The following is a 12,369-nucleotide window of genomic DNA, read 5'->3' as shown; positions in this document are numbered from 1 at the left end:
AGCATGGATGGACCTCGAGATTATCATGCTAAGCGAAATAAGCCAGACTGAAAACGTTGAAAATCACATGTTATCAGTTATATGTGGGATATAAACCTAAAAGCAATAAATGAATTGGACAAAGAAACAGAAATTTATGGACATGGATTATAGACTAGTGATTACCAGAGGGTATGGGTTGGGGGGTGGGTTGAGGTAGATGGGGTAAAGTTGATCAAATATATGGTGACAAAGAATTTTAAGTATGGGAGGTGAATACACAGTGTAAATATATATATGCCTTACTGTTAAAGTATACAGCTGAAATTTATTGGATTTCGTTAACCTCTGTCACCATAAAAAATAAAGAAATTTAAAGAAAATACATACACTTATGTGTTAATAAAATCCCAAATGAAGATTAAAAAATAGAAAAAAACACAAAGTTTAGTTTTCGTCTTTCACCATATATTTGACACCCTTTACCCTTTTCAGCCTCCCTGCCATCCTCTTTTTCCTCTGATAACCACCATACTGTTGTCTGTGTCAGTGAATTTGTTTTATTCATTCATTTGTTGCTTTCTGGTTTTATCCTACATATGAGTGAAATCATATGATTCTTGTCTTTTTCCATTTGACTAATTTCGCTGAGCATGATATTCTCAAGATCCGTTCATGTTGTTGCAAATGGCAGTATTTTATCTTTTCTTTTGACTGAGTAGTATTCCATTGTGTATATGTATCATATCTTCTTTATCCAGTCATCCACTGAATAATAACTTGAGTTGTTTCCATGTCTTGGCTACCATGTGATCCTTTGTGTTTCTTTATAAATTTTAGTATCAGCTTCTGAAGACCTACAATTAAACTGTTAGTGATTTTTATTGAGATTGTACCGAATCTGTCTCTGTCTGAGACCAAATTGTCAGACCATATTTGTGAGTCCGATTTTGATTAATTTGTTCTTTTTATTCTTTAATTCTGCATATAAGCGAAATCATATAGTGCTTATCTTTCTCTGTCTGACTTAAATATCTTCTAGGTCCATCAAAGCAATATCTTTTTCCATCCCCTTCCTTTTGTAGGGGTCTTGTTTTCTTATCCTTTCAGCCACTCTGTCTTTTGGTTGGAACACTTAATTCTTTTTCATTTAAGGTACTTATTGATAGGAATGTAGTTGCTACCATTCTTTCTTTTTTTTTCCCGCCTACAGCACCTGGTATTCCTAGGTAGTCTCCTATCCAAGTACTAACCAGGCCTGAGCCTGCTTAGCTTCTGAGATCAGATGAAATTGGGCATGTTCAGGGTGGCATGGCCATAGACAGTTGTTACCATTATTTATTCCTGTTTCTGCTACATGTTTTTTCTTCTTAAAGAAGTCTCTCCAACATTTCCTGTAATACCGGCTTGGTAGTGATAAATTCCTTTAGCTTATTTTTGTCTTGGAAGCTCTTTATCTGTCCTTCAATTCTAAATGATAGTTTTGCAGGATAAATTATTTTTGGTTGTAGGTCTTGAATCTTCATCCTGTCAAATATTTTTTGCCAAGCACTTCTGTCCTGCATAGTTTCTTCTGAGAAATCAGCTGCCAGTCTTATGGGTGTTCCCTTATATGTAATTATTTGTTTTTCTCTTGCTGCTTTTGATATTCTTTCTTTGCATTTAACCTTTGGCATTTTAATTTTGATGTGTCTTGGTGTGGGCCTCTTTGGATCCTTGATTTTTGGAATTCTCTGAGCTTCCTTGGGTTTTATGTCCATTTCCTTTACCAGGTTAGGGAAGTTTTCCATCATTATTTCTTCAAACAGCTGTTCAACATCTTGATTTTCTTCAGTTACGCTGATCAGATGGATATTTGGACCCTTAATAGTGTCCCATATCCTCTTTAAGTTATTTTTATAGTCTTGGCATCTTATTTCTTGCCATTCCAATTGGATGTCCTTGGCTTTCCTGTCCTCTAGATAGAGCATTTGACCCTCTTCTTTATTCATTGTTTATTCCTTTGTTTATTCCATTTAATATACTTCTCATCTCAAATAATATGTTCTTCATTTCAGACTGGTTCCCTTTATAATTTCCATTTCCATGTTTTTTTGCCTCTTTGTTGAAGTTCTCTACACTTCCCCAAAGTTAATTGAGCAACTTTATAACCAGCATTTTGAACTCTGCATCTGTTAGATTATTTGACTCCATTATATCTAGATCTCTGTTCTCTTCTTTCATATGGTTTCTGCTTCTTTGTGTTCCCATTTTGGTTGCCTTTCTGTGTCTGTTTCTATGTACTAAGCAAAGCTCCTAAGTCTCCTGGTCTTATTAGTGTGGATTTGTGAAGTAGGTTCCAGTGGCACAGTCCTGAGAAGGGTTCAGCTGCAGGCCAAATTTAGCCCAAACCTCTGCCCCTCTGGGGCCACCTGTTAAGATTCAGCAAGCAATCCAAAAGGCCACACCAGAAACTGAGGAGAGCTGCCTCCAGTGTGAGTCTCGGCACTGCTCAGCAAGGAGCACCTGACTCACTGAGGATACAACTGGATGTGGCTTGGGTGGGGCTGCGAGTTGGGGTAGGCAGGATTTCAGGGAATCCTCTGGGCAGAGTGACCTCTGTTCTCCAGTTTGATGATGTCATGGCGATGGTTGCTCTGTGTCCGTGCACTGAGAGTGGGGAGGGATCAACAGGGAACAACGGATGCTGCTGGCACTTCTGTACAGAGCGAGTCTTTCCTAGGCCCTCATTTTGACAATGTCTCCCTGTAAGTCCCTGGTACCCACTGTGTGCAGCTGAATCAGCACTGGTGCTCAGAGTGAGCAGGTGTGTCACCGTGAAAATCCCCTCATAGATGCACCCCTTTAAGAGGCATCTGCCACTGCTGCAGCCTCCGTCTCACTCAGCCATTCAAGACTGGGCAGCCCCACGTCCTTGCCCCGTCCTGTCCTACCTTCTGCTGTTGCAGGGTGATTTCCTGGACTTCTCCCTAGTTGCATGGCTTGTTCATCTAGATCCCAGGCGATTTTTCCTTGCTGCTGCTCTTTATTACCGTCACAACTTTGATTTGGCCACCAGAGGGATGAACAGAGCCTCTATCATCTATGCCATTTTTTTTGGAGTCCTAATATTAACTTTTATAAAATATATTGTCTGTCATTATTAAGATAATTTTTTCTCTATCCTATCATTGTGGTTAATAATATTAATAGATATTTTATTTCTGAATTGACTTTGTATTATTTAAACACAAATTAATCATTATTCATTATCCTCTTTATATATTGCAGTTTTCTGTGTACTAATATTTTGTTTAGGGAGTTTGCATTTATGTTTTTCAGTGAGCTTACCTGTAAGTTCTCCTTTTTCTTACTGTTGTTAGTGGATTTGGTATCAGAGTTATGCTAGCCTCATGAAATGAGTTGGAGGAAAAACTTTTAAAAAAATTCTCTGAAAGAATCTGGATAGTATTGGACTTATTTCTCCCTTGAATGTTGTAGAACCTGATGGTGAAGTCATCTGGGCCTATGGTTTTCTTTGTGGAAAGATTTTTGGGAAAAATAGAATGTTCATAGTGTGAGTTAGTTACTGTTGGCTGCATTTGATAGATAAGATATGATAAGAAAGAGATGGGCTTAAAAAAGAAGTGGCTGATTTACAAGCAGAAAAATAATTTCTTAATTTGAAAGAAAATTAAGACAGCACAGAAATTTAGAACTTGTAGGTTTGGAAGATGCAAATGATTCTCATCTCATAAAAGATAAAACTAAGGCTTTTAAATGATAAGGTCTGATTAAAAATGCTTAGTTTATAAAGCAAGGATCATATCAAGGATGTGAACATACACTCATTGTTGAAAACTTATGTGTGGATTAGAGTGATGTTTATTAAGTTCTTTTTAGTTTGACAAAATGATCAAGGAAAAGAGACTAAGGGTATATTTCAACAGAAGCTTGGTAGGCTGAAGTATCTGAAGGAGCTCTAATGAGGGAGGATTGTTCTGAAAAGAATTATGTGTATGGCTATTGATATAGGGAGCTGATTAAAATAAAATAAATAGAAAATAAAGTATGTTTTTGAGAAAAAAATTATACTTTAAAAGTACCACAAGCCTTGATTAAAAGAGTCAGCAGCTGTTGACCCCAATGTTCTTTGGAAAGGAAATGTGCAGAGAAAGCTGCTAAGTCCCCCAAGGAGGGCCTATTTTCCAATGACCTCTTCACTCTGACCCAGAATAACTGAAAAGGAATATCCTGCCAGAGGGCAGAACCAAGGGCCACAGTGAACAATGGATTAGGAAGTCACTCCTGGGAAGTGAAATGAAGATCTTTTCAAGAAATATAACCCCCCGCAGAATAGGAACCCCTTGTAATTGTCTACCTAATGGGATTTTAGAATTCTGACTCCTATTTTTCTCCCTTCCAAGTGGGAGTATTAATGTAATTATCCTGACCCCATTTCACTATTGTATATATATTGGGTGGGATGGAACAGATAATGTGTATTATTAGTTCATAAGATATTTAGGTTAAAATGAACCTTATCTAGACCTAATATAGTGATGAACACCTATCACTCAGAGATCTTGGACTTTGAGCTCAAAGCAGGGACTATGTGAGACTTTAGGTTTTCTCCCTTGGGGACAAGGTAAGTATATTTGTATGTGACAGGGGAGGAGAACTAAATATTTAATAATAAGGGTGGGCTATGACAGACTTTTTATTATTCATGAAATTTGGTGCCTCTCCTTACAAGAGGATCGTACTTGAAATGTCAGCAGATGTGACATGTCACTTCCTGGTGAAGGATTTGAGCTCAGCATGTGCTTGGTCATACTCTCTTTCCCTTCTCTTATGACAAGTGTTAATGTTTCAGCTAATGGCTTATCTGTCAGTGTTGGTCTCAAAACAAAGAAGATATGGGTCAGTACTGCACCTGACCCACAGTGAACATAGAAAGAAAGCAATAAGCAAATGTTCATGGTTTTAAGCCATTGGAATTTTGGAGTCACTCATTATTGCCTCATAAAATAGCTTTCATGACTAATACCACTAAAACAACAGTGTTTAAAGAGATAAAATACAAGCCTAAAAATATATGCAGAGAAAGGAAATTATAAAAAGGAGCAGAAAAATATTTGAAAAAGAACCAAATAGAACTTCTAGAAATAATGAATAAGTAACCTAATAAAAATTCAGTTGAAGGGTTTGACAGAAGGTTGAGCAAAGTTAAAGAGAGAATTTAGTGAACTAGATGGTACATCAGAAGATATCATCCAGAATGCTTTGAAGAGAGACAAAAAAATGGAAAATCTGGAAGAGAAAGTAAGATGTATGGTGGGTAGAATAAGAGGACTTATTCATTTAATTGGAGTTATATAAGGAAAGGAAAGAGAATGGGGCAGAGGCATTATCTGAAGATGTAATGACTAAAAATATTTTAGAATATATTAGAGAAGCTCAACAATCCCAAGTAGAATAAGTAAATCCAGCCAAGACACATCACAAACTATAGCAAATAATAGACAAAGAAAAAAAAATCTCAGAAGCACTAGAGGAAAAGAGTAATTACTTTCAAAGGAGCAACAGTTGGATTAATAGTTGGCTTCCTAATAGCGGCAGTGGAAACCAGGTGACAGTGGAATGGTAGATATCTTTAAAGGGCTGACATAAAATATCCGTCAATCTAGAACTTATATTAAACAAAAATATTTTTCAAGAATGGGGGCAGAAGAAAGACTTTTTCAGTCACACAAAAACTAAGAGTTCATCTACGGATAATGATCACTATAGGAAATCCTAAGGGAATTTCAGACAGAAAGAAAGTGATTCCAGAGGGAAGATCTGAGATGCAAGATGGAAAAAAGATCAAAGAAGGTGGCAGACATATGGCTAAATCTAAACAAACACTGATTGTGTAAAATAGCAATAATTATGTCTCAGTAGAGTTAAAAAATTAAAATATACAATAACCATAACCATAATATAATTCAGGAGGGGGATAATGCATTTTAAATGTTCCTCATATCACCTAAGGATTGGATAAAAATATTCATTGACTTTAGTTTTGATGAATTAAATATGCATGTAGTAATTTCTGGGATAACTACAAAAGAATTAAAATAGTGCGTTATTTCCAAACCAGTATATGAAGAAAAAGGGATTCTTTACAAGCTGAGGGTTATTGAAACAGCAAGGATTACCTGAAGTTTTCTGGATTTAGCAATTAGGTTGATACTATTCTTAACTGAAACAGGGAACAAGAGGAAGAGAAAGTATGGAAGATGGTGAGTTTAGTGTGGGACAAGTTGAATTTGAGGTACTTGAGACACAGCCATCTGAGGATAGGAGGCAGCTAATAAATGTCCTCAAAGAGGTCAGGGCCAAAGCAATGGATTTTGGTTTTTTGAGTTTGTTTGTTTTAGGTAGCTTCTCTTTAAGCAAAAGTTATTCTCATTTCTTTCTGAACTTAAGAATTTGCCTATTTTGAACTCATCTTAACTATATTTATTATCTTGATATGCATTTTTAACAAGTTTCTCAGATATCATTCTGAGGAAAATTGTAAAATTGATGCCTCTGGAAGAAAAGCCTTAAAAATAAGGTGCTTTTCTATTCTAAGATGTTTAGGTTTGTCCTCTATCCAGAAGACTGGACTTCTCCAAGTGTAAGAAAAAGTGTTTTGTTTTGTTTTGTTTTTGGTGGTGGTGGTGGTGGTTCTCTGCTCTTCTCTGCCATCTGGTGGCATATAAGTAGAACATTGCATTTGGAAGGAAAATAAGGAATTTGAGCTATTTTGAAATATGTAACTCACCAAAGAAAAACAGTATATGATTGTGTGTTTTTATAATTCTACATTTTGAAACCACTAAGTCACAGCAGTAGTTTTAAGACACAGAAGCTTGTCTGTCTGTGGTATTTTCTGAATTCTTTACCCACTCTTCTCTTACATCTTGTGTCCTGCTTCAACATCTGGCATTTCAATCTCATATGTAGTGCTAAGTAAACTGAGTAATCAAAGTTGAAAATTTCCTTCTCTTAATTAAATAAGCTTAGGCTTTATGACCTGTAGAAATGTGTGGTCTCTTTGAGCTCCCACCTGGGCACATTCTCTTCTTTTATCTTCTGATAGGTAGAGCCCCCAAAGATGTCCACGTCCTAATCGCCAGACCTATGAATGTGTTAACTTAGATGGCAAAACGTACTTTATAAATGTGCTTAAGAAGGTTAAAAACCTTGAGATAGGGAGAATATTTTGGATTATCCAGGTAGGTACGATCTAACCTTATGAACCCCTTTCTTGGTTGCAGTCAGAGGGAGAGAAAAGAGAGGCTGAGAGAGAGATAGAAAGATGGTACAATGAAAGAAGGAGCAGGAGAAATTTGAAGTATGAGAGTAACTATACTTATGTTGCTGGCTTTGAAGGTGGAAGAAATGGGCCATGAGCCAAGGAATGTGAGCAACCTCTAGAAAGAAAGTTTTTCCTCTAGAGCCCCCAGAAGAGAATGCAGCCCTGATGACGTCTTAATTTTAGCCTGATGACGTCTCACCTACAAAACTGTAAGATAATGAATTTGTGTTTTTTTAAGCCACTTGTTTTGAGGTAATTTGTTTTGGAAATGATTGAAAACTAATATAAGCCTCCACCCTGTGTTTTGGTTAGAATTGGGTCTAGAAGCCCAGGTAGGAAGGAGTGCAAAGCTAGCTTGAATTTGAGCTAGTGGAAAACCTAGAGAAGTAGAGGTAGGCTGGCAATAAACTAGTTTTTCTGGCAAATTTAATGTTCCTCTCTTTCCAAGTTATGTTGTGACCCTTCCAGTGCCCATTTACTCTTTTTTGGAAGTTTTATTATTTTATTTCATTTTCACTTTTCCCTTTTTTTTAAGGTATGTTGTGGCTTCCTTTTTTCATTTTTCCTTCTTCTCTTCTTGCCCAAAGGCAAGAACTGATTAAATTATATTACAGATATTAATTGAATGCCTATCATATGAGGGATAGTTCACAGTTCCAGACCTTGAAAGGTTCATCATTTAGTGGGAGAAACAGACAAGTTAACAAATACTGCCTGATAACAAAATCTGCCTGATAAAAGCAGTAATAGGGGTAACCACAAGATATGTGTATATGTGATAGAGGCACTAACCTAGCCAATGAATTCAAGGGGCTGACTGATCCTTTAAGTCCATTATCACAGATCTTTCCTGGAAATCCAACTAAATTTTCCAGCAGTCTTATATTTATTCTCCCACTTCCAGAAGCAGATATTGCTCATCTTCTCTCTTTACCAGCCTTCTCCATTCCTTTTTTTTTTTTTTTTTTTTAAGGCAAGGCAACCCTTGGTTGACCTCACAGATTGCAAGGACTTGTCAACTTACAATCCCGTATTTTTTAATTTTTTAATTTTTTACGCCTACAGTACCTATTCTTCCTAGGTGGTCTCCCATCCAAGTACTAACCAGGCTCAACCCTGCTTAGCTTCCGAGATCAGATGGGATTGGGCTTGTTCAGGGTGACATGGCCGTCGACTTTCATTCCTTCTTATGGTGGTTTAAAATATGTCCACCAATTCTTTGATAATCTTTCTAGATGAAGCCAACTGCTATGTCAGAGTACCTCTATGGAGCACGACATGTGTTAAAGAAATGAGGCCAAAAGCCATGTGAGTGACTCAAGAAATAGGAGAGGAAGGGAAGCCCCAATGCTTTTTATGACCTAGTTTCAGAAGTCATACAGTCACTTCTTTTTATCAGTAATGAGATAAATGAGAAACCAAGTGTCACCTGATAGGATGCAATATCACTAGAGTGTTATTCCTGCCAAAAGTATATGATTTAATCATGAGGAAATATCAGACAGATCCAAATTGAGGGATATTATACAAAATAACTGGTCTTATATTTAGAAGAGTCAAGTTCACCAAAGACAAGGGAAGATTGATGTACTGTTATAGATTGAAAGACTAAAGAGACATGACAAATAAATGCAACATCTGATCCTAGACTAGATCCTTTTGCATTATTGGGACAATTGTCAAAAACTTGAATAGGGCTAGTGGATTAGTTGGTAGTAATGGATCAGTGGCCTGTGTTACATCTCCTTTCAAATAGTTTAGCAAAAAGGATACCTTATAATAGACACGTGATAGGATAATTTGTTGAAATATTAATTTGCCTTTTGTTCTGTTTTCTTGCCCTATTTTATGAATGCTTTTCTGTTTTCTTTCCTTGAGATTTTGTTCAGCCAGGGCCAAAGCAATATAACTGCCTTTTGTTTTATTAAAGGCATTGAAAGGCTTATGGTAGGTGGGCCCAGGGGAGAAGGGAATGAGGCAAGAGTTTAGGAGGGAGAGTCTACCATGGAGACCTCAAAGAGAGATTTTTTTCAGGGAGGGCGGGCTCCATGGAGTTAGCAGGAAGTACTATCCAGTCCCTTTATGCTGTTCCCTTGTAACCCCCTGGGAACGTGGCCTGTCCTCAGCACAGAATGGCTTTGTGGTACAGTGGGAACCTGCACCTTTGATGTTGGGATTCTAAGCCATTGTAAGGAGCCGCAGCTCAAGCTAGGAAGCAAATTTCAGGAAGTGGCAGAGCCATCTTCCTTCAAAGGATTCTGTGGTCTTGGACAAAGAGCCTATCAGCAGTGACCAATCTGGACCAAAGATCAGAGGGCTGTCCCTAAGTGTTCTAGACAGAGTAAAACTTGATGTCTTTGCCCTAGGGTGCCCTAGGGGTGGGACTTGACCCCAGCATATTGACTGAAGTTAAATTTTCAAGTGATGGCTTAGGATAAAATTTAATTTGGTAATAGAAAAAGAATATGACATTTCTTTCACCTAGAATTATGAAGTAACTTTTGTATTCACCATACTCATTTTATAAGTCTTAATATCTGAAAGGAATTAGACATAAAAAGACTTTTCAGAAAACTTCAGTGTAAGTCTTTAATTGTGCTTTTTCTGTGAGAGAACTGAGGTGGTTCAGGTTGATATATGCCTCCAAAAATTAATATCAGATGAACTCAGAATGCCTCAACAAGCTTGGTTTTTTATTCTCCCTAGCCCAGAAGCAGAAGTTGTGGAAAGGAAAGAGCAAGCTAGTCTGACATTTGGTAGACATAGGTACCTTTCTGGTTCTTTCCCCTTTCCTAGTGCTCCCTGAGCTGATGTCGAGCTGAGAGCCAGGTCTAGGGTGAATATCATTTTAATTCCGGTTTTCTTGCAGCTTTATCTTCTAGAGGCAAAATCTCATTCAAATGTCCAAATTGTATATTTCTTATAATCTCAATTTGAGCTAGGAGAAATTGAGCCCTGAGACTTCCTTTGAGACAGGCTGTCAGCAGACTTTGGATAAATGATGACTCAAATGATAGAATGATGGTCCAACTCCTGCTTTAACAATATTTTTATTTTCTAAATAAGGAAGCCTATAAAGAAACTGTATGCGCAAGAGTGTTATGGGCTAAGCCATGTGTAAAATAGCCAGTTTACCACAAATTTGAAATTATGGCATTGCTATTGTCTGTGTGGCCCTAGGCATATTGTTTCAACTCTCTGGGCCACATCAGCCATATGAAAGTTTTGGACTGGATGGTTGATATAGTGAGTCTCCCTATGCTCTATTCTTATGATTCTAGAATGCGGAGTAGGAAGATTCTTTTAAAATTGAAACACAGCATGATAAAAAGCCTTATCTATGGTAAAGGCTTAGATAAAATGAGACTTACTCTTTTTGGGAAACTTTTCAATGTGCCAGTAAGATCAATGCTGTGAAAAACCATGCTCAAAACCTTGTGATGAAACTTAGAAAATGTGTTAGTATATATTTTGGTTTGATGCAGTAGATAATCATATTAGAGCCTGGTGAAAAATAAATACCCCCAAAACCAATGAGGGGAATTAGCAAATTTTTAGAATTTGAACTGAATTATATACAATTTAAACCTGGAAAGAAACCCCTGTAATTGATACCGAGGAATGAAAAGTGCTTTATATGTTATTTCAGAAGCTGGAAAATAGAACATATTTAGAATCCTGGGCAGCCAAGTAAAATATATTTCAGGTAAATTAGGGTGTACACATAGCCAATACCAAACAAATCACTGTTATATATACTGAGAGATTTCAGCCAGTGATTATCATATGAAATAGGTTCCTCAAAGAGCATGTGATTCTTGGTTTCATAGCTGCTAATCATCATTACATTGTTGCTCATATAAATCTTGGCTAATTGTTTTTATTTTTTCAATTTTCTCCTAGTTTAGTTGGAAAAAAAAGGTGCGTGTAATTTTTTCTCTAATATTAATGTGCTGAAATTGTGATGTCGTGTAACTAAAAATGTTTAGATCCTGAATGATCCAGAAAAGCTTTATACATATCTGAACTCACTGAGCATCTACAACCAAATACCACTCTTGCAGCTTACTGAGTAGACTAACCTGTTTTTTGCTTTGTTCAATGTGTACTTAGAAATGAGGAAGAACCAGATTCCTAAGAACTCAAAATGTTTATGGTGGTATGAATATTGCTTTACTCACAGGTCTGAGTATAGAACATTTCACAGATTAAAGCTTATTCTTTAGGTTAATGGAAATTTGATTTCAATCAGTGCAAATTATTTCTCTTTTCTGTATAAGTTAGGAAGAGAAACTTTATGTTATCCAGTGTCAACTATACTACAGGCTGAAACTAGAAGTTGAAAATAGATTTAACTGGTAAGATTAAAAACTTGATTTTCACACTGATCTGGCACATGCCTCATGGAGAAGAAGATGTTCAGTGTAAAATTTGCTTAAGGAAATATTCAAAAAAATTTGAAGTTCTTACTGGACTAAGTAAAAACAATGCACTAAAAAAAAAAAACCTTTTAGGGTACTGTAAATAAAAGCCATAAAATTCAAAACCAAAAGTAAAATAATTTATTTAATTTTAAGGAGTATAGTTCTGTGACCCTGTTATGGAATTCATTGGAAAATCACTAGATCTGGTGTAATCTTGCCTAGAGAAATCCAAGCAAGATCTGTATAGGCAGCTTTGCAGGTACAAATGAATGAGGTCTGATACTCCTGAATAAGGACACTGAAAGCACTTCTCTTCTTGGTGGATGTATTAGTTTGCTAGGACTGCCATAACAAGTACCATAGACTAGGTGGCTGAAACAAAAGAAATTAATTTTGTTACAGTTCTGGAAGCTCAAAGTCCAAGATTAAGGTGCCAGCAGGGTTGGTTTCTTCTGAGGCCTTTTCCCTTGGCTTGAAAATGGCCAGTCTCTTCACACTTTTATCCCTTTGTGCACATTTGCCCCTGCTGTCTCATCCTCTTCTTATAAGGTTACCTGTCCCAGTGGATTAGGGCCACTCCCTCATCTTAAGTTAATCACCTCTTTAAAGACCTTATTTTCAATTACAGTTACATTC

At 36.8% G+C, this 12,369-nt stretch overlaps 1 protein-coding gene and 2 pseudogenes across 40 annotated transcripts in view; 1 reads left to right on the top strand and 2 right to left on the bottom strand.

Annotated features, from left to right (window-relative positions):
* Positions 1-12,369, top strand: part of KLHL3 (kelch like family member 3) — a 235,899-nt gene that overhangs the window by 89,834 nt on the left and 133,696 nt on the right. For 5 of the 40 annotated variants that reach the window (XM_039836147.1, XM_039836142.1, XM_039836150.1 and 2 more), the window contains one exon: positions 7,384-7,518. The exons of the other annotated variants lie outside the window; for them this stretch is intronic. The gene's annotated coding sequence lies outside the window, so the exon portion shown is untranslated. The remainder of the gene's footprint in view (positions 1-7,383; positions 7,519-12,369) is intronic. 40 annotated transcript variants of the gene reach the window in all.
* On the bottom strand, positions 1,184-1,302 carry LOC120581769 (uncharacterized; annotated as a pseudogene).
* LOC120581699 (uncharacterized) lies at positions 8,366-8,484 on the bottom strand (annotated as a pseudogene).

This window comes from Pteropus medius, unplaced genomic scaffold (assembly GCF_902729225.1).
Source record: "Pteropus medius unplaced genomic scaffold, Ma_sr-lr_union100, whole genome shotgun sequence".
Taxonomy (NCBI): Eukaryota; Metazoa; Chordata; class Mammalia; order Chiroptera; family Pteropodidae; genus Pteropus; species Pteropus medius.
This window is presented reverse-complemented; position numbering and strand designations above follow the sequence as displayed.